Source organism: Haliaeetus leucocephalus, unplaced genomic scaffold (assembly GCF_000737465.1).
Source record: "Haliaeetus leucocephalus isolate CR32 unplaced genomic scaffold, Haliaeetus_leucocephalus-4.0 Scaffold152, whole genome shotgun sequence".
Classification (NCBI taxonomy): Eukaryota; Metazoa; Chordata; class Aves; order Accipitriformes; family Accipitridae; genus Haliaeetus; species Haliaeetus leucocephalus.
In genome coordinates, this window is record NW_010972588.1 from 91,009 (window position 1) to 112,451 (window position 21,443).

At 39.2% G+C, this 21,443-nt stretch overlaps 1 protein-coding gene across 1 annotated transcript in view; it reads left to right on the forward strand.

Moving 5' to 3' along the window:
- Window positions 1–21,443, forward strand: part of TRIQK (triple QxxK/R motif containing) — a 57,864-nt gene that overhangs the window by 25,431 nt on the left and 10,990 nt on the right. The window lies entirely within an intron of this gene.

Consider the following 21,443-nt stretch of genomic DNA (forward strand, 5'->3'; position numbering starts at 1 on the left):
TGGAAGAAAGTTAGGAACTGGCTACATTGTGGTTTTCAAGGTCTTGAACTATTCACGGGATTGTCTGCTAGGCTCTGCATATTACTTGCAGGCTTTAAGTGTTGGATGGGAAATGAAATAACAGGGCAGCAGGCGAATGATCTTAGTAAGCTCAAACTGCTAGAATGAAAATATAAGAAGGCAGTTGCTTAATTTGAATTACAGTTATAGAAATCACAAACATCATGTGACTAGCTTTTGCTTTTACTTGATGGTAAAGGCTGATTAAAAATAAGCACTATTGAGAGTATTCACACATTCAAAGTTATTTTGAGATTTTTCATTTGTGTAGCAGTTGGATCAGTACAGCGAAGCACCATGAAGTGAACAAAGAGCTCCACAATAAGAAGTGGAATGTGGGAAATCAAATACTCTGCCCTGATTGAGTGCTCTGGTTGCAGTTAATAAATTTACAGATAATGTAAGACAAGTCATTAATCTGTTATTTAATCTCTGAAATACTTTACTTGAAATCATCCTTGTCATTGAAGTCCTTGTCATCATCCTAGCTACATAGATACCCTATTTAACATGGGACCGACTGAGTGAGTTTTGCTCTGCTAAGCTATTGATACTGTTGTAAAATAAGTCATATTTTAAATAATAATATTTTCCAGAGGTTCGACTGCCTGTTAAATAGGAAAGGTGGAAAAAGCCTGCCTTTTCCTTAGTTTATTTTCTGTGAATATCTTATCAGCATAGCTGCATTGGTGCTGTAAGATTTGCAGCAATATTGATATGCTTGATTGTGATATTTGATTTTTCATTAACAAAGTAACAGTAATTTTAGAATGCATGGGGTTTTTTGTTAGAATTAATTTTCCTGTGGTATTTTAACCAAATACCTGTGGGTTTTCTTGTTCATGTGAACTGGCGTTTGGATGATCTAGGGTGTGATAGGTAAGAGGATGTGACACAGCTTGTCACTAAATCACTTGCTCAGGTTCAGCCTAGGTGATAGTCATGGGAAGATGGTAACTGCCTGGCAGATGTTGGGTGGCATTTATGATGCGATGTTTGTGCATTCAGTTCCTAGTGGAGAAGTGTTGAAAAACATCATTATTTGTTGGCAGTCAAAACAGAGAGGAGCTGGATAATGAACTAGCATATGGAGTGAAACAGTGTCTCAGCATTAGACATGGTCCCTTCAGCTCAAGGTTACAGCATACTGATGAAAGCGTGGCCCAGATTCACTGAACCTGTTGTGAATAAGTCTGAACTCGGAGGGTGTGTTAAATCCCTCAGCTTTGGACCTCTTGAGCATAGTGCTTGTGTTGACGTGCCTCTTAGCAGCGCTAATTAACTTGGCCACGATGCTGTGTATTATGGTAATGCATCCCCTGGTTTGAAGTTGGCTTGCACATAACCAGTTCACGTGACAGGCAAAACGAGCGTGCAACTGTTTGTGTAGGCCTGGCCTGGGGGGCCTGCAGCCACTGTCACTGTATTGCTGGAAGAGGTTTTAAGTTAAAGTAGAATGCAGGTGGGGCCTCCTAGGGGTTTTGCAGGCGTTGAGTGGGGATGTGTAAGAATCATCTCTGTAGGCTTCTATTCTAAGGGGTGAAAGGTCTGAGTTTGGGCTGGTGATTTATGTCTGCACTGGTAGGTTAAGCAAGCCTGGTACTGCTTTCTGGCACAGGGGCCAACTGGCATCGAATGACCCTGACCATATTGTTAAAACTCTTTTGTCCCTAAAACAGAGTGGCTGCTGGCAAACTGCTCATTGAAAATTGCTCTAGGCCCATGTTAAGTCTTGAGCCATCTGTAGGAATTCCTTGGGAGAGGGCTAGTCTGGGCACAAACTGTGCCAGGGACTGTTGTAACAATTGGAGTGTGCAGACCCTTGAATTCCAGTTCCTGTTGGCATTGTATAATATATTGGTACACCTACAACCAGATAGCCAGAGGGTACAGTTTGACATTACAAAGTGACCTTTAGCAACACCGACCTCTCTCTACTTGTTCCTGTCCCTATGTCACGGTGTATACTATACCATCCTCTGGGATGGCACAGCTGTTTGTGTGCCATTTTGATCCAGCTTGAAGAAAAAAATGTGCTGGGCAGTTTTTCAGTTGAATCAATTCCCTGATCTACTTCATCATCTGGCTGCATGCACAAACTGAGCTAATATGCATCGAAGAGCAGGACAGCACACTGCAGGGACTGAAGTGTGTGGCAAAACTCAGGCCAACAAGTGCCATAAGCCAGTATTGCTGTCGAACATATTGCAAAGCCAGGCCACACCTCGAGTGAGTGAGTCTAGGAAGAGTCTTTATTCCGTATAACGTGCAGATTGAATAGATTAGGAAGTGTAAGAAGGATTCGCTTCCTGTGTAGGCTTCCCCCACCTTCTTAGAATCACTTTTGATTTCAGTCCAGCAGCCTCTGTAGGTCAGATCAGTCCTACTGGCTGAACTACTTTATGAATAATAACTATGATAGTTTAAATCCATGTATTTTTAGAGGTATTTTACACTGTTTGCAGTGGATGATGATGTTGTCTTCCATAGATGTGGAAGGCACAACAAAATCTAAATGGAGTTCTTTTTTTTGGCACAGCCTTTTCCATAATGTTCAGGTATAGTAAAGTGTATTTTGCCTACTGACCATTAGAAGGAAATGGAGTGAAGTGACTAGTGGGATTATCTCTGAAGAAATACTTTATCAGAAAAGATAGGCTGCAGTCCGCTGTGTCTTTTCTGGAATAGATGGGGACTGTGCAAACTAGAATGAACTGCACAGGGAGAAACATTGAATAAATTGCAAATCAAATAGAACTGAAGGTACAATCCTTAACATACTTCATAGTGTGAAGTGTCTCAGAAAATCAACCTGTTAAGTACAATACCAGATGGAAACGATTGGTAGAGTTACAAGAAAATCAGACTCATGTCTGTAACACAGGAGGCTCCGTGTATCTTGATAGGCAGCTTGGAAAACCACAGACCCCATAGCATATATTCCATGGAAGAGTTTCCGTCCAAATGGCTTAATGGAAAAAGTAAATATGACCTGTTGTGTTTGTGTAGAGAAACTATCAAATTCTAATGAGTAATCATCATGAAAAGGACAAAAAGGGAAGTGTTTTCATGTACTCTTCAGAGAGGGAGAATAAAATATTTTAGCTGTGGCAAAAGCAGAAAAAATGTAGTCCACAGAGGGTTGTCTTCCTCATCTTACTTCTCTCACTGATGCAGAAAGAGAAATTAAAAAGCATAGTTCAGTGTTAACTTTTTTGCTTTATCAAGCTACCTTTCAGGTAATTGTTAGTCTGAAGAGAAACACTTCCTACAGTCAAGAGGCCATGAGTAGGAAGGTTGGATTTTACAGTGGTGGAGATTTGGGACAGGTATCACACTACTGAATTTAGCAAGTTATTTCAGATGCTCTTCCTTGTAACTGGGAGCAAAATCCAATCCATAAGTGTGAAGATAAAATGAATAACATTTTCATACTGGAAAGGCTTATTATGTTTCTTCACGATTTGTTTGTTGTCTGTTGTCAAAATACTATCAAAGAACTGTGCATGTTGCTAACTTGGTAATAATTTTGGAAAAGTTTCACGACAAAGGAGACTAAATACCAGTACAGGTTGCCCAGAGAAATTGTGGAATTTCCATCTCTGGAAATTTTTTGAAACCGAGTTGTACAAAGACCTGAGCCATGTGATCTAACTGTGAAGTTAGCCTGGCCTAGCTTCTCGTTAGAGTAGGTAACCTCCAGAGGTCCCTTCCATCCTGAATTATTCTGACATTCTGTGCCATTATTCTCATTTGTTTCTGAAATGCTAGGAATATTTGCTTAGAGTGGTGCCAGCATAGAGTCCTACCACAGAAAAGGTTCTCACGGCTGCTCAGTACACTCCTGTGCATGGGCAGATGAAGAAATAGAAAACTAATGATATGGTACTTGTCATACATTGCTATATGGGAATGTCCGGGTGGGTTGCATCAGCATCTTAAAACATGGCTTATATCTTTACTTTGATGACTAGCTAACTTGCTACCAATGCTGTCAATTCATCAGCTGGAAGTCTTAAGGGAAAGGTCCCCTTGTTTCTGATGATCAGCCATGGTCATGAAAAAAAAGTGTGTTTTATCCTTGTATGTATTTAAAGTAGAGCTAAGAAATAATAAAGCCATTATATAGGGTACTGGAGAGAGTGCGTTTGAAGTACTGAGTACTGCTGTGCTCATCCATGTTTAAGAAAGATGAATCAAAAGTGAAAGAGATGCTGAAAGAACTACTAGGGTGACCAAGAAGAGTTGTTTAGCACAGCTGAACACAAACTCAGACAAGTATTGTTCCTCTCAGTGAATGTTTTGGGAATAAACACTTGGGAAATACAATAGTCCATATATATCCAGTCTGTAACTGTGTATAAATTGTCCATAAAGAAACATAGCTGGAAATTAGAAGGCAGTTTCTTACCAACAGGAGATTGATCTTCTTGAGTAATGTCCTACTAGTAGGGCTAAAGACAAAAAAAACCCAAATCTCTAACCTGTTTTCCAACTGATTGTTTTCTATGATCAGTTTTGAACAAAACTTAATGGTATGGGTGCCTTCACTCACAGAGTACTGGATTTCAGTAGTTCACCAAGTCCTTCCTAGTCATACATTCCATATGGACAAAGTTTCACTGTGAAGTGGAGCAGCTTTCCAAGATATTTATAGCTAGAAAATGCATTTGGAAGGATTACCATAACTTTCTGACTGTAGTTTTACTTGTGGAAAAATTAATACTGAGTATTTCACCAAAATCAAGATTTCAGGAGAACTGAAAACATAATCTTGACTTTCACAGGCTTTTCCCTTTTTGTTGAGGAGAATATGAAATTCGTGCTGAAAGTCCAGGCTGAAAGGAGGCAGACGAAAGAAAAGGGGCACATTTTGATCATAACACTAACCTTTGTTTTTCAGTGCCTGTGCTTTCAACATAATGTTGTGAAACTATCAAAATATTTCCATGGCATCATCTTTTCCTGTTTGTTTTGGGGGGTTTTAAATAAACTGCTGGGTGTACATTTGGTGTTGCTGCTCTTTTTGTTCTTTATATTATAGAAGTGCAGTACTTAACACTCTAGTAGTAAGTATAGTGTGCAGTTTCTCAGAGGATCCCCAGTTATACATCTGTGACAGGACTTTCCTATGTCACCCTTTGGCCATAGCTGTTGCAGCATGTCCCACTGGTAGGAATAGGATGTGACTCAGGCATTCTTGTCATCAGAAAATGTCACTGGCAAACTAAAAAATGGTTCATACCAAATTCTTCTAGCAATTGCCTCATCTCCAGGGGAGCAGAAAAGAGGAATGCATAGTATTTGTAGGTTGTCAAGGAACCTGGGAACATACTTCATTCGGCAAGTAAATAGGTGGAGTTTGGAAACAGTTTACAGCAGGTGCCAAAGGTTGTGGAATAAGGGCATGGTAATACGGGCTGTCTCCACTGCATATGTCACTGACTGAAGTGCTTTCTTTGGGTGGAGTTTTCCTTCTCCACCTATTTATTTATTTATTGAACAGCATATGCAAAATCAGTCATTTCCCAAGACTTATTTTAACCTAGCTTAGCACATTTTGAAAGAAATTCATGTGGGTGTGCAGCACTAAGCGTTAGTGAAATCTTTGGCATAAAATTGCTTGGGTCTTGGAAGTGCACACAAGTATGGGGGACATTGAAAGAACTTCGTTCTCCATAAATCTTGGAATAGGTTGATACATTAGCTAGGGTGGGTTATAGTTGGGTAAACACCTGGACTAGAAAGTGATCAAGGCACATGTGTTTATGTGGACTGTTGGTCACTAACATATGACAGGCAGATACCAACTAAGGCTGCCATTTGATCATGGCATGAGATGCTGGCCTTGGAGGAGAATGAGGTAAGACTATCGCCATGTTTTACCTCATCAAATCTCTGCACTTTTCCTAACCCAAAAGAAGGAATACTGTTACCTAGGACTCCTTGCACATTTGATGAATCAAAACGTGAATGTCTTGTCCAAGGTCATACCCAAAACATGTGGCTGAATGAGGAAAAGATATTCTGGTCCTCATCTATTACCCTAACCATAAATGCATTTGTCATCTTCCATTGGTCACTTGCCTCATTTACTACACATCATACAACTTGATCAATGAGTCTTATTGTCCGTATTTAGCTATTGAAAGAGGAGGGGGCTTCTGAGCAGCATACGTTATCATAAAATGATAAAAATTCACAAATTTCTGTATTCCAGTATATATGTTAGGAGCAGATAACTGTATATTTATTCCTTGACTTTTCAGTGCCTGCCATTGAACTTGCTACTATCCGTATCTGTATTAAAAATACAGGTGGGTGCCTAAAGATTTTCCTTATGGTATTTCTGTGGAGAAAACCAATAAAAAAATAAAGCACTAGCACACCACGGAGTGAACTGTCGGCAAGTCCTTTTGCCACACTCTGTAGGCCTTTTATCGTAAGAAAAAAAATTACCGATTAGAACATGAGTATTAAATTAGCATTGTACTTCTGCCACACGTTTGGATTTTGCACCGAAAGAACTAAGAAGTAACTCAGTGTAAATCTTCGTTGCATGCATGTGTCACTCAAATGTTAATTGCAGTAATTTCGTTTTAATAATTTAGTGTCCTCTGTTCTGCATATGCAAAATCCCTTTGCTAAATTCTTAGAACTTAGCATAATCAGATCCACTGGCTTTTTCTTGGATCTATGAAAAGTATGTCTGTCATAAGGACTGCGTTGTTACTGAAAGTGAAGTTGTGTCTCACTTCTGAGGAACTGAACTGTTGAAAAACAGGCCATAGGGAGGGTGTGTGGTTTTGTTTTGTTCTGTGTTTCTACATCTATCTATCTACAAAATGAGACATTCACAAAAACAGTTCACTGTGAATGTGAGACAAACCTCTAGGTTGTGAGGACCTGAAAAATGACTCTGAAAAAGAAATGCATTGACTGTTTTTCACTCTGCATGCGATGTATAATAAATGCGTCCTTTCTGGTATGTTTAAAGAACGGAATCAATCAGAGAGGGAAATGTCAATAGAGGACTGTTCAGGTAGTTTACAAATAACCTGTCTCATCTGTCCTGAGCGATGCCTGTCCTGTCTGCGGGGAGCCCGCCGCTGTGGGAGGTGGGGGGTTCTCTCTGCCGATGCTGCACGTCAGCACTCTCACACACAAGGAGATGCCCTTGAGCTAGGACCAAGTCACTGGTCACCTAATGGTGCATGGCTGAAGTTCTGTGTCCTGCATTGCATGCTAGACCACGCTAGGAGACTCTACACGGAGGGACTTCTTCAGCAAGGGAAGGGAGAGGGGGACATAGGGTTACGTAGGACCTTTGTGATCAGTGCAGTGTCCATAGAAACAGCTTGTGAGGAAACAAGCATAGCTAGAAGTCAGTTTTCTGTTTAATTCTGTTTAATTTTGTATGCTTTTAATTCCAGAAACTGAAATTGCTTTGTGCATGGGTTTATAAATATTTAACATGCATTTTTAATGAATAAGAAATTGACTTTAAGGGTCAGTAGCAGACTCGGTTACTTTTTCAGGTACTTTTAAAAATTGTTTCTCATTATATTTGTAAATGTAATTTTAAAATCTTTAAAAAGAAATTAATATAGGCCATCAGAGAATCATCTCTAATAGATAACACTCATGAGTGTTTTTCACTTCTATTCCACCATTCGACCAGGATCTCGGAGTTTTTGATGAGTACCAAAGTCTTGCAAGGAAAAGAGATTTCCCAAGGTCATACAGTAATTTTATGGAAGATTCAGGAATAGAAAACAGCTCCGTGCTTTATCTGCTCTAATCGAATAGTTTTCCAGATGGTAGACTGTTTTCCTCAGCAGTCTCTCCAGGTTTTGTACGTTTCCTACAAGAGGCAGCATACTTAAAAGATCATCCTGTGGAATAAAGTTTCAGAAAAAATGATGCTGCGAGCAATCCTTGTTTCTTTGAATAAATTGCCCTAATACATGCCTTTCACTATTTAAATTGTTTATAATATAGTCATGTTCAAAATAAGATTATTACTGAAACCAGCTGACTTTATTCATTAAAACATCAACAGAGCACGGATGCTGGTGCGAATGACAACATAAAATCAAAAGGTCTCAGATAAACTCATTACTATCACTCTGATGGCAAAGTGATTGGAAGAATAAAACATTTAAGTTACTTGACAAATTTATATGCCTAAAGAGAAGGTGTGAAGTAAAGCCTAGCTATTCTTCATTATATATTGAAGATTGCAGTATTTGTGAATGACACCAGACATTCGCCTGTAAGGCAGCAAGTCCAGTCCTGAACTCAGGAGCAAAATCCCATTATTTTACATGTTTTAATACACTACATGCACACACACATAGTTCCTTTTTTGTGAGCCTTCAGAAAGGGAAAAGAAAAGGACGGCGTAGTGTGTCCAGAAAAATAAAGGTAAATTTTAAAGTTAGCCAGGCCCCTCTATCCTATTATCTTAACACAAACACAGATCTCATCACTGACTGTAGCCCAGTTTGGTTTTTGAAAGTAAAATTGTGTCTCCTAATATGCCTTCGAGACATTATTACACCTTTAGTTCTGAGGTCCTTAAACCATTACTCTGGGTGCTCATAAATATGCATTTCCTTTACACTTTTAAGTAAGCTGCTATTGCTGTCATTCACTTTTAGTTAAGACCTGTCAGGTGGTGTTTCTGTTGAAGGAAAGAAGTTTAAATTGTGGGCGAACTGAAGAAATGTAGTTCTTAAGAGTGCTAAAATTATGAGTGAGTTGGAGAGATTATTCCTCACCAATAATTTTAGGATCCCAAGGGATAATGGTGATGTGTACAAGCGATGTTCCCTTCTCCGCTAATTCCATTAAAAGCCTCTGATTTCTGCATTGCTGGTGTGAGACTCCAAAAACCTGCTTTTCCATCTTACATAATGACTTTCACAGTATCCTGTAACATCCACCTCTGCTAAGACTGTCAGTGCATTGACTCCTGGAGTGACAGTGATATATAGGTCTGACAAAGCATCCTTCGCAATATGCTTCATTGAAGTGAGAACTGCAAATGCTGACAGTATTACTGGAAACCTTTTACTTAGGCAGAATTAATGAATTACAACTTGTATTTTGGGGTGGTCTTGTAATACACAGCTGGTCCAGAATGATATGACTTACTAGTAAGGAATTACTGCATCTTGGCAGACAGCATCCAATTTATTTTCGATTCTGAGAAAAGCATTATCCACTGGATAAGACACTGGATCAGGAGTTAAGGCATTCAGGATCACGGTTGTCCCATTCTTCTGGTGCCTGACCTTACGCAAGTCTCTTCACCCAGATGTCTTTTATTCCTTCTCCTACTCTTTCCCTTTTTAAATGTGGCTGTGTTCATTCATAGGGTATCCCCCTCAGCTCTTGCAGCTTCTCCGCTCCTAGATGAACACCATGAATCCCATACTTGGACTAAATCCATAAATTTAGTCCATTACCCACAAGTTCTAGCTCCGGTCTAGGCTTTGTTTGGTTCAGATGTGGGAAGCTTTTCTTTAGCAAGTTGTGACCAGTGGTGAATTAATGGTGAGTCAATCTGAAGCAAAGAATGTTTTTAATCTTCTCAGCAAGGACGCAGGCTAACTTTAACAAAGATTTCAGCTCAACAAGGCAGGCGTTAGAGAGAAGTGACCCTAGCTTCTCCTGAGCTGCACTGTCTCTGAGGCTCTGTCCCTGGTTCATCACGCGACTTTGTCAATGTTCTCTGTTTGCTGCAAGGCTTTTTTTGTTTTTCTTGAAACCGGATATATGACTTAATGCTGGGTGATGTACTAATACTGTTCAAATGCTGCCATGCTATCGTGTGAGAACAGAAAACTCTGAAATTGTTAGAAACGGATGCAATGTGGTATCTGCGGTGGAGGTCCTGTACTCGTTTTGTATGGCCTCTTCTGTTCCCTGAGTTGCTCAGGTTTTCCATTCCACCCCCAAGACCTCTCTGTTCCAGCTGGGGAAAAGGAAGCTGTGGGAGACAGGTTGTGTCCTTCCCTTCCTGGACGAGATGTCACCATCCCTTCTTTAAGCAAAGTCCCACAGCAGAACGGCTGGTCAGGTTTGGCTGGGGAGGTCTGTGGCTCCTGGGAGGGTGCTCGTGGAGAAACAGGGGCGTGGGAGGAGGGATGACTCCAGATCCATGTGGTGCCACAGTCCCACTGTGACTTCCCCTGGGACGGGCCCCGGTCACCTAATACGGTTGGACACATCACATAGTGTGGGGTTAACTACAGCAGAGGGAGAGAGATCCTCCTCTCCTGAAACACCACTGACCCTTTATCCAGAAGGTTTAGTAGTAGTAGAGTACTTGGTGATGTTGTGGTACTTACTCAGCAACCACCGTTGTGAATGACTCAGTGGTGTTGTCTGGCAGTAGCATGATATACACCAGAGTAATTAGGAATAAATTTCAGATTGCTGGTATTGAAAACATTTTTCAGGCAGTGGTTGCTTTCATCCTGTTCATATGCCCAAGAGGTTAAATTTACTGCCAGAGATGTGTCTGGAAGAGTTTCTTGCTGGTTCAGATAGGCTAGGGCTGCTGAAGGGGTTTTCTTCAGTGGGGAAATAGGGAAGGGGGTATTGTTTTCCATTTGATCATAGTCTTAGAATCATTTACATGTGTGGTGGTTTTTTTCCTAAAAAAATATGCCAGTAGGGAATCTTTGACTTCTCCTGTGACCTCAGTTGTTCCTGTTCTGCTGAAGGTCAAAAGAAAGTAATTTATGTAAGACAAATGAGAGAAATTTCTGGCTAGGTAGTTGTGGGGATAAGGAGAACAGAGAAGATGTTTTGTGGAATGTGTGTAACATGGATATGCTTTATTGTGGGCAACTGAATTGGGTGACCTGGTCATCAGTCTCTATATTTTCCTTTATTGTCTTTAAGTGCTCTCAGTGGAGAACTATTAGTAGTATTTTACTACCTTCCTGCCTAAGCACAGGCTAGCTTTTATTGGAGCTAACCTCTAGTAATTATAAAGCCAACATCACAATAACAGGCAAACAGATGGGACATATAATATTCATAAATTATTGAATGCAGCTTCCTCATCCTTCACAGTAAGCTCTTCAGGACAGGGACAGACAGTATCTTGTTAGCACCTACAGTACAACAAGGAGGTAAGCAACAGCCAACATGATTTGTCAAATAATTCAGTTCTCTGACAAAGTAGCAAACCTTATCAATGGGGAAGAGGAAAAGGTGCCATATGCCTTGACCTTGTCAAGGCTTTTTGACAAAGTATTCTAGTAAACAAACTACAGATGCATGAATATGAAGCTACTGCAAGATGGGTACCAAACTGGTATGAAAGCTGTTCTTGGTAGTTATTAGTGGTTTATTGTCTGTTTGTAAAAGTGGTCTGTCCTGGACCCAATATTTTAATTGCAAGTAGGATGATGAATTTAGTTTGCAAATTATACCACTACGGGAGGCAGTAAAGAGATAAGTGTTTAAGATTAAAATTCAAACTACATTTGAGAAATTCATGAAATGGCTTGGAAAAATAGAATATAATCCAACAAGGAAAAGGGAAAGATTCTTAACTTTGATATAAATAATCAACTTACAGACTGAATATGACTAAGAAATGCTTAGGCAATAATTTTGAAGAAAGGGTTTGTAACAGTGAGCAGAGTCACAGGCAGACTGTGATTGAATGTGTGAGGAGAGTATATACATAAAAGATATCAGTAAGGCCTCAGACAAAGTGCTGTGTTCAATTTTGTACAAAGATCAGAAAAAAAGTCCAGAGGAGAGCAAGAGGAGCCCAGAAAAAAAGACTGAAGGACTGGGATTGAAGGACTGGTTCAGTCTGGAGGGTAGAAGACTTGAGAGGTGTAATGGCAGTCATTAAATATGTAAAAGCCTTATGCAAAGAAAGGAATAAATCAACTGTCCTCCAAGTCTGTGGTGGATATGGCAACACGTAATGTGCTGACAGTTCAGTATGGGAGATTTGAGTTAGATACTGGACATGAGGAAACTTTTCATAGTAAACCTAGTGAAGCACTGGCGGGAAGCTAGTGAGGCTGTGCCATCTCCATTTTTAAGGACTGTTTTTTCTGTGACTCTGTTGTCCCTGTGTGGAACATGTTGCTGGATGTGTCCTCCAGGTCGGTGTCTGTGACAACAGTGTAATCATCTGTCTTTCTCTTGTCTTTGCTACTTAGCTTCTGCCTGGCAGATCCCCTCCTGTTCAGCTTTTCCCCCTATTAAGTGAGGTATGAGTACACCTTAAAATGGGATATATTAAAAAAAGTCTGAGGCCTCTAGGGACAGAGATGGCAAAGACCAGAAGAGCATACTCAGGACTTGCGCAGCTCTGGAATGATGGAGCTGCACGCTACCTCCCTCCTCCTAGAAAGCTCTTACCATAAGTCTGTTTCCACTTATTTCGGGGTATATCACATTTTCCTCTATCTGCAGCCAACAAAGTTAATAAAATCAGTGTAAGCCAAATCGGAGGTGGGTGCAGTATGTCTCACAAAGGCAGAAAGACTCTTTGTGTGCTGTGTGTCCCTCTTACCATGCCTTACGCTGCCTTTTTCACACCTTTCATCATCAAAGAAATAGTACGATAGTTCCCATTGTCCGAAAGTCATCTAATCAAATGTTTGATAAAAATATGGCTTTTAATTGCATTAATGGTAGGTACTTCACTCCTAAGCAGTAGTATTTTTGTTTTGCTTTTCTCATTTTCAGAATTTATACTAAAACATGGTTGTTTATATAAAAGTGCAACTGCTAGTAGTTGTTCCATAGCAAAGTAATAAAAATGTGCTGAAAACTACATGTGCACATCAATGCATGTATACATTATGTAGGTGGAGAAGAAAAGAAGCGAGACACCCACCCAGTGATCTGTTTCAAATTAGTTGTGTTAACTTATTTTTAAGAAAGGTATTTAATGTTTTCATAGTTGTCTGAGTAGGAAATGTTAAGAAGATTGTTGGAAAGGTTAATTGAAGAACTGCCATCATGTGTGTTGAAGATACTCCTTTTACATGGAGCTATTACTTTTTAATGGCTGTAGGCATGAACCTGTTGGGCTTGAGCAAAAGATTGTAAAAGATCATTTAGCATAGAAATGTGTGAAAAAAGACTGCCCATCAAATAGTATCTAGGAAGCATCAATATTTTTAGTGCTGTTCTTCAGATCTTTTATTATGGTCTTGCAGTTAATTGAGTATATTCTACAGGTACTGAAAACAATGAAATCACCTGACTAATTAGCTGATTTAAAGTATTGATGTTATTTTTTGTTTTGTCCATTATTGATAACCTGTTTTCTGAATTTTTCTTAATTGCTTATATAGATTTTTAAAATACTCTTTAAAAGAAGTATCAGAAAAGGTGCCAATTTAAATATGTTCTTAATTACTCATTACAATCAACAAATGTCTAATACAATTTTTAATTGTAAAGCATTTCTTTAATGAAATGCTGCTTTTCATGGCAAATCGTAGCAAATTCTGAGGGATTTTCTAAGGGATTCTGTTTGTAGTCAGAATATTATATTTAACAAATATTACCAGACTTCTGTTTTGGAATCAGGGAAAGATAGCAATAATTAAATGGGTATATTTTGGTATACTTAAGAATGCTTTATATTTTGGTGTTGTTTTTTTTTTAATCTTGCATGCAGCATGAAAGGATCTTATTCATTTTAATGCACCCTTCTTGTTGGCTTAAAGCTGAAATACAGTTGCTTGAAAATTAATTTACCCCTCATGAATGGCTGGTTGGATTATCTTTGTAGCATTAAATGTCAACCCTGAGCTCAGAGCACATTGTGTCTACGGTAGAAAGTTGTCCCTGAGCACTTAATGTTGTGTTAAATGATGATGTGTCTTTTGCAAATGTATTATTAGTGTCAAGCTGTTCCGTCTCTCAAGATTGAAAAATGGTCAGTGATTTGAGCTGCCATTAAACCTGAATAAAATAGAGAGAGGCTGTGGGGGGTTTTCATGCCTTTTCTGAGTACAGACATACTCTTGAGTAGGTATAAGACATATCAAAATGTTTGTGTTAACCTAAGACTCCAAAAACTCCATTTAGAATCACAGCAATTAAAAATAAGAAAATCTCACTTCTGCTTCTCAGGAAAAGAATGGTCATTGAATATGTCTGAGTGACACTAAGAGCACAAAAAACCCATAATAAATAGTTGAGAGCTTGGTCTTGTTTCCATAGATGTGAGCTAGAGTTCTGTTGCCAATGCTTAAACGTAACACTGTTACTGATGTGTGATTTGCTGTCTGATTTTAACTGAGGTTGGGCCTGAAATTTCCTGTGGAATTTTGTTTTCCTGAGGTTCCTTTAACTTCCTAAATAAATAGTTATTTCCAGTTTTAGAGTTACAGTGTTACGGATGAGGCATGCATGCTTAAGATTTGTCATGTGTCAGGAGAGTTTCAGAGAGTTTCACTGGGTTGAAATTCTGTTACTCAATTAATATACAGTGACTGGTTTAAAATCTCTCAGAGATATTTAATCATATACTTCTGTACATGCACCTTAGAAGCTAAGTGCCTAGGTGCCTTTATGGATCTGGGTGATGTTACAAAGCACTTGAGAAAACACTTCTTTCCCCATGCCAGACACCTAACTTGCTGGCATTAATAAAGTCACTTAAAGAAAAATTCTGCTACTGTGTATGAGATGGTAGAGCCCAGTTTTGAGGAGTCCCAGGGCACATAGAAAAAAAAAAAATACTTGTCTTCCCTCCTATTAAAAACTAAACTACTCTAAAGTTATGGAATTGTTGAAAGCACAAACTGATTTGAACTTTTTAGTCCATTGACTTGCTGTTTACAGACCCTGCTGAATTCCTTTTGTGCACTTTAGTTACATTACTATAGTTACATTAAGGTATTTCAGACAACGTGATTTTATGGCCAAATTCTCCCTGAACTGTCAGCCATTTAGCTGGTTCCAGGGAAGTGTTCCCTGGTGATTGGATAAAGGCAAATGCCGTGCCCATCTTCAAGAAAACTAGGAGGAGGACATGGACATACTCGAGCGAGTCCAGTGAAGGGCCAGGATGACCGTCTAAGCACAGGATGTACAAGGAGAGGCTGAGAGAGCTGGTTTGTTCAGCTCTAAGGAGAGAAGGCTCAGCTGAGATGTTATTGCTGTCTGCAAATGTTTAATAGGAGGCTACAGACAGGGTGAAGCCTAACTTTTCTCAAAGGTGCACAATGATAGGACAAGAGGCAAATTAGAACATGGAAATTCCCATTAGGTAGGAGAAAAATGTTTTTACCGGAAGGATGGTCAAATGTTGGAAAAAGTTGCTTGGAGAGGTTGTGGAATCTCCATCTTTGGAAATACTCAGAACTCAGCTAGACAAGCTCAGCTAGACTAGCTCTGAGCAACTGGAGCTAACTTTCAGGTTGGATCCAGTTTAGAAGTTGGCTCTGTTCTGAGTGGAGGGTTGGACCAGATGACCTCCGCAAATCCCTTCCTAACCTAAACTATCTTATGAGACTGCAGCTTAAAGCCCCAGGGGCCACAGCTGGTACACAGGAACAGTTCTGAAGAAGCAGTGTGATAATTGTGGTACACCTTCACAACAGTGGCTCTGTAGTACAGACACAGCTAACCAGCTTGGGAACCACCATGGCATAGCTGAGCAAGGGTGGAATTCAAGCTGTGATTTTAGATACATTTTACAGTCCCTTCGTGGCCCTGTGATGTTCTCTCTATAGTACTAGTAATACTTAAGATAATTACTTCAAAGGTAATTTGGCCATATCCGCAAATGTCCCAGGAGTCCAGACAAAATCATGTAGGAAACCAGTTCTTCTTCTCCACTTGTCCTTTAGATCTAGTTTCCTTGGCTCAGATTCATTCTGCTTAACCTTAGAGGTGAAACCAACCCACCTGACTTGGGTGCTGAACATCTCTAGGGTCTCTCTGTTGTTGGTGACAGTAAAATAGGCACTGCCAGGGAGCACTTGAGGCTGTCCTAGAGTGCTGTCACTCACTCTTTGGAGAAGTCTCTCTATGGGAAGTAAAGAGAGACCCAAACAAGCAATCACCTAAAACTGAAGTCAGGTGCAATGGCTGTGACCTTCTATGTGTTGCACGTAAGGAGGTTGTGGAGGATGGTGTGACTGAGCCTTCCTCCGTCTTGGACCATTGGCCCTGCCAGCGAGATCTAACTTTTCCCTTCCCCCTGTTACAGCAGGGAAGAGGAGGGGATGCTCGAAGTCAGACTGTGGAAAACCTGAAAAGACTGGAGGACTTGTTCTGAGGGGTTTTGTGGAGGGTTCCTGGAATCTTCGCTAATTCAGATCAATAATCATAAGAACGCTGATTTCAGCTTAAGTAGGTGTGTGATTTCACACTTCCAGTTTGACAGTAGAGCTTGCCACAGTCTGTCTCTAGTTTCTAATTAGCTGCGTATACATTTTAATATGGGTTTCGGCATCAGTTACATTAATGTACTTTAGTTAAAGTACTACTGGTAACTAAAATTTGCACAGTAGTTGTAGTTTTATTACACCTTAAACAATACTTTAACATATGAAATGGATTGCTACTGTATGGAAAATGTCTTACTAATGTTTTGATTATGACTATAACACCAGCACAGAAAGATTCAGGACAGCAGTTTGTTGGTTGTTATGAATTATAGTGAAAGTGTTGAAAGGAATTTTAAATCTGTAATGTTGATTAGCAAATTTTACTATCTGTCAGGTTTTTTGGCATGCTGTAAATAACTCATCTTCAAATAATTTGTCTGAGTAATTAAATTTAGATTGCACATTTCTCATTTCAAATATTTTGACTCTTATCTATTTGCTTTTCCATTGTGGCTTAATTGGTGTGGTCTATATAAACGGACAATAAATTTATATACCTTTGTTATAAAGATCAGTCAGTGAATAGAACTTGGTATTCATCCCAGACAGAATTATGATTGAATGTATTTGCAAGATTAAAGCACTGAATTTACTTTTTTCTAATTAAAGGCAATTAAAGATTTGCAGACACAAATAAAAGACAATGAATTGAGGAATAAGTGTAGGAGCAAGTCCATTTGCAGGTGAAAAGAAGTGCCTTTGAAGCAGAACCAGCTGTATTTTCATTGAAAGAATAACAGTTTAGGAAGCTTTTCTGCATGTGCTTGCTTGATAGCATAATGTACTCATAAGCAGCTTACGCAGTACAGTATTCAGAAAATAGCAGTGCATTAATTTTTAAAGTAGCAAATGCAGGCGAAGAGCAATGCTGCCACATGATGATAATGAAGGTGGATATTGTAAAGTCTACTGAGAGAAAAGAAAGCAGGGAGCTCCCGAAATGTGAACATTTATAAAACAATAACTAGATATTCATATGATAATAAGCTTGGACAGCAGCATCAACAAAGGCCAAAGATGCAGTCCTGTTTCTGCTTAAGCCTGATGAATTGAAAAGCAGAGAGGCAGTCTTTAGTCTGTTATTCAATTCCAGTAATGAGCTATTGTTAGAATGAAAGAGTAAATATCTAGAAGGGTTGGGAATCTAATTTTTTTTCTCGTGAAGTTATTCTATAGATTTTTTTGGGTTGTATCTTAAATAGCAGCATCCTTAAACAAAATCTTAAACGTAGTCAGTTTTCTTAAATATAGTGCTCGGCATGTTGCATTCTCAGTCACATGTATAACAGCGTTTGGTATGTATGCAAAAGTACAGTGTTATGCACACTACCTGATAAGTCACATTATTTCTGTAGACTAAAAAAGCAAATGGTCACCCAGAACTTAATGAACTTGTCTAGCTTATATGTATTATTTAGTTTAAGTTTTGCATTAATCATGGTGTCATTGGAGGTTTAATTAAAAAGAGTACTGAATATACAAGATCAGGTTATCTCTAATCTGTTATTAAAGTTATTGAACAGAAAATATATGGGATCTCAATTTCCCTTGTGAGTAGAGATAAATCACAAAAATTCTTGTGAAATCTGTAGATTTTTAATCCTAGTTTCATGAGGAGAAACAAATTCATGTTGCATATTGTATGAATCCCTAATATTCACTCTGAGGGAGACACTTTGGCATTTTTCACAATACAGCTGTGTTTAGTGGCTGAAAAAATCCCTGGTTTTCACCCTTATCTTTACCCTTTTCTAATCCTACAGCTAGCAGAATAGTCTTCATTTCTACCTGTGGAAAGTTTTCCAAGCAGGACCTGTGAACAGGGCACAACTCAGTTCAGCTGCTACTCAGGTCCCTTTGCCACTAAAGGAGTGGAAAAAACTGTGCCAGAAGGATCGAGGGAAGTGGGGGGATGAAAGGTGAGCTCTGGAGAGCTTCCAAAGGGCAAAGGCAACTTCAAGCACTCAAATGGAAGTGTGGACGATCTTTGCAGCTGGTCTTGGGAGGGACTGGCAGGAGGCAGGACAAGCAGAGAGATGATGGCTGTAGTCAGTAAGAAAAAGTTGCCTTATTGTGGACTAGTTCTTTGGCCTTAAAAATGGAAAGAAAGTGATGGACTTGGGAAAAGTTGTAAAGAAAGAAGTGGCAAATTTGTTTAAAAAAAAAAAGGAAATTGGGGTAGTTATAAAAAAAGTTAAGGAAAGCTGGCACTGGAGTTTGAGATAAGAGATAAGATGATGAATTGATAACAATAACAAGAAGTAGAAGAGGAAAGAATTTTGCTTAAGTGATGCAAAAAGTAAGATTTGGTCTGGAAATTTTCCAATTTTCCGATTCTGTCTTTTTGGCTGCTTCTTCACACCTTCATACATTCCCTCAGGAAAACTCAGTGTCTTGAATAGACATTGGGTAAAGCAGGCAAATGGGGCTCTGATAAGTCCGTCTTAACTGGCGTTGATGGTCACTTCCTGGGAAGAAGAAACAGCTTAAGCTGATGATTCTGACAGATAAATGTACAAGAAAGCTTGCAGGATAAGTGAGCTAAAACTAGAAGACATTGGGAGTGTGAATATATGTATTCCAACTGGTTGAATTTGCAGGCCCTAAAGAAAGTAAGGAGCCTGTATTATTTATTTCCGCTTGTTTTCCAGGTGGTAATGATCAGTATTCACATGGTAGGGGCTTTGCATTTCATAGTTCTTTATAGTCCTGTAGTGCAGATGTCTTTCCCAAGGCCTCAGAAAGTTCAGATGTTTTAAGAGTCTTTTAGTACAATTGCTGAATCTGGTTTTCATTACAAAGAACTCCACAGATGCCCTTTTTAAACTTTTGCACTTGGTGGACTCAGACTGTTTCCCTACCTTTTTTTTTTTTCCCCTTTTGGCTATCACATCTAGCAAGGAGAGTGGTAAATTAATGGCAGGTGCATAGATTTGGAGAACTACCAGCTCTACAGTAATTATTAAAATAGCCTATTTGTTATACAGGGGGGTTAGTTGTTCATATCAGATTTAATATAAATCTGGAAGTATTCTCTAGATAAGTAGAATCCAGTCTTAGCCGCAGCCACGATACTGGAATAAAGAGTAGCAGAGCACCTGAAACCAAGGGAAGGAACACCAGTATGCTTTCCTTTCTCTAGGAATGGACTTGGGTTGTGCTGGTAGATGTAGTTCACAGACTGGGTCTGCTGTGCAATATTTACCCCTGCTCGTGTCACCTTCACAGTTGAGCCTGGCAGAGGAGGACGGAGAATGGGCAATGTGAGGAAGGGGATGTGGGTTTCGGTAGCTGACTTGTTTCCCATTCCTGGTGGGCCTTACAAAGCTTTCTAGTTTTCATTATCTAGTGCCATTGCGTCACTGGAAGCCAAACCTCTGGCTGTCCTGCTTTATTTACCCCAGACGGGAGAGCAGCAAGCCTGAATTATGAGAACTGAAATTGAACTTAGTCCTTGTCAGTTATATACTTCTAAACAAAGGTATTTTTCATGCTTAAAACATCTCAGATGGATAAAGTTCTATAGTTTGTTCACAAGTAAGTAAGAACAGCTGCATCACTTTATTGAAAGTTGGCTCCCAACAAACAAACAAAAAAATTCAAGGCTGGGGTATATCTATGCCAAATTTCAGCCTGGAGTGAATTTTTATGAGTTATAAACTCCTGCCATTTATAACAGAAATTCTGACAGCTCTTTAACTATTTCATAGCAAACGTACGACTGCAGTACTTAAGGGAGAAGAAACACGTTCTCTTTCTGGCTGGCTTCATCTCATGTCTTAGCGATTTTGGTGGTTCCTGCAATTCTTTCCCTAACTGTTCAAAAAAATTACTGTACTCCTGATGCATCCTATTATCAGATATTATTGACTTCTGAAGAATAATGCTGCAGTGGTCCTGTCCTGCAACTGAGATACATTGACTGGATTAATATATTGGAACATCAGACAGAAATAGTCATTCTGTCATCTTTTCTTCACTCCGTCCTTTAAGAAGGTTCCTTGGATATATGCTGCTCTTTTTTTTTTTTCCAATAGACATGGTTTCAGTTATTTTTCCTTTTGTCATTGAGTATTTTCTAAGTTATTTCAAGTCTTTTATGAATGATATCTGACCAAAGGGTAATACAGAGACCTTCACAATATATAATCCCTAGGATTGAAGAGAGATCATACAATGAAAGCAAATTCGTAACACAAGTTCAGCATCCACAATATGCTACAGAGAGGAGCTTTGTATTGAATATGAGCAGAGCGATAGAAAAAGTAGACAAAGGCAGAGGTGTGTTTTCATGAATCCAGTATATCACTGGAGAAGACCTTTCTTTTCCCATTCATGTTTCAGAATTTCACCACTGCACTATGATATCCCAGTTTTGAAGGTGACCATAAAATGAGAAGATCGTACTATTGATTATGAATGTAAGATCACATCTGGTTGAACAAATAGGGGTGTTGCATACGCAAAACTACTGGGCACAGCTTTAGAGGAAAGGTTAAATTATTTGAATGGAGCAATAATGAAAGCTAATGTACAACTATGTAAAATTAGTGTTTTAAAAATGGCCAAACATTTCTGCTTTAAGCATTGTAGCTCAGCTTTGGAAATAGGCAAGAAGGACAAAAAGGCATGTATGCATTGGGGGGGGCAGGGAGGGGGACTTTTTTGAAAAGCCAAAGTGGTTGTACTGAGGCTTTACCCCTCTGAGTAGTTTCTTCACAGAATCCTCTTTTCCTTCTCCTCCTTTTGTGACTCTATCTGTACTTTGACTTCTGTTGACTTAAAGAAGCTATGGTTAATGGTACATAGCACAGCAGTAACGGGCCCTTCAGACAGCAAAAATGTCCCTGAGAGATATCAAGTGTTTTATGCTTTATTATTAAGTTGAGATAAATGATTTAACCATTCTTAAGTACTTGCATGTCCTTTGCTGAACTCAGTTCATGTGGACTCATAGTAATCATGCACTTGGCTGCACTC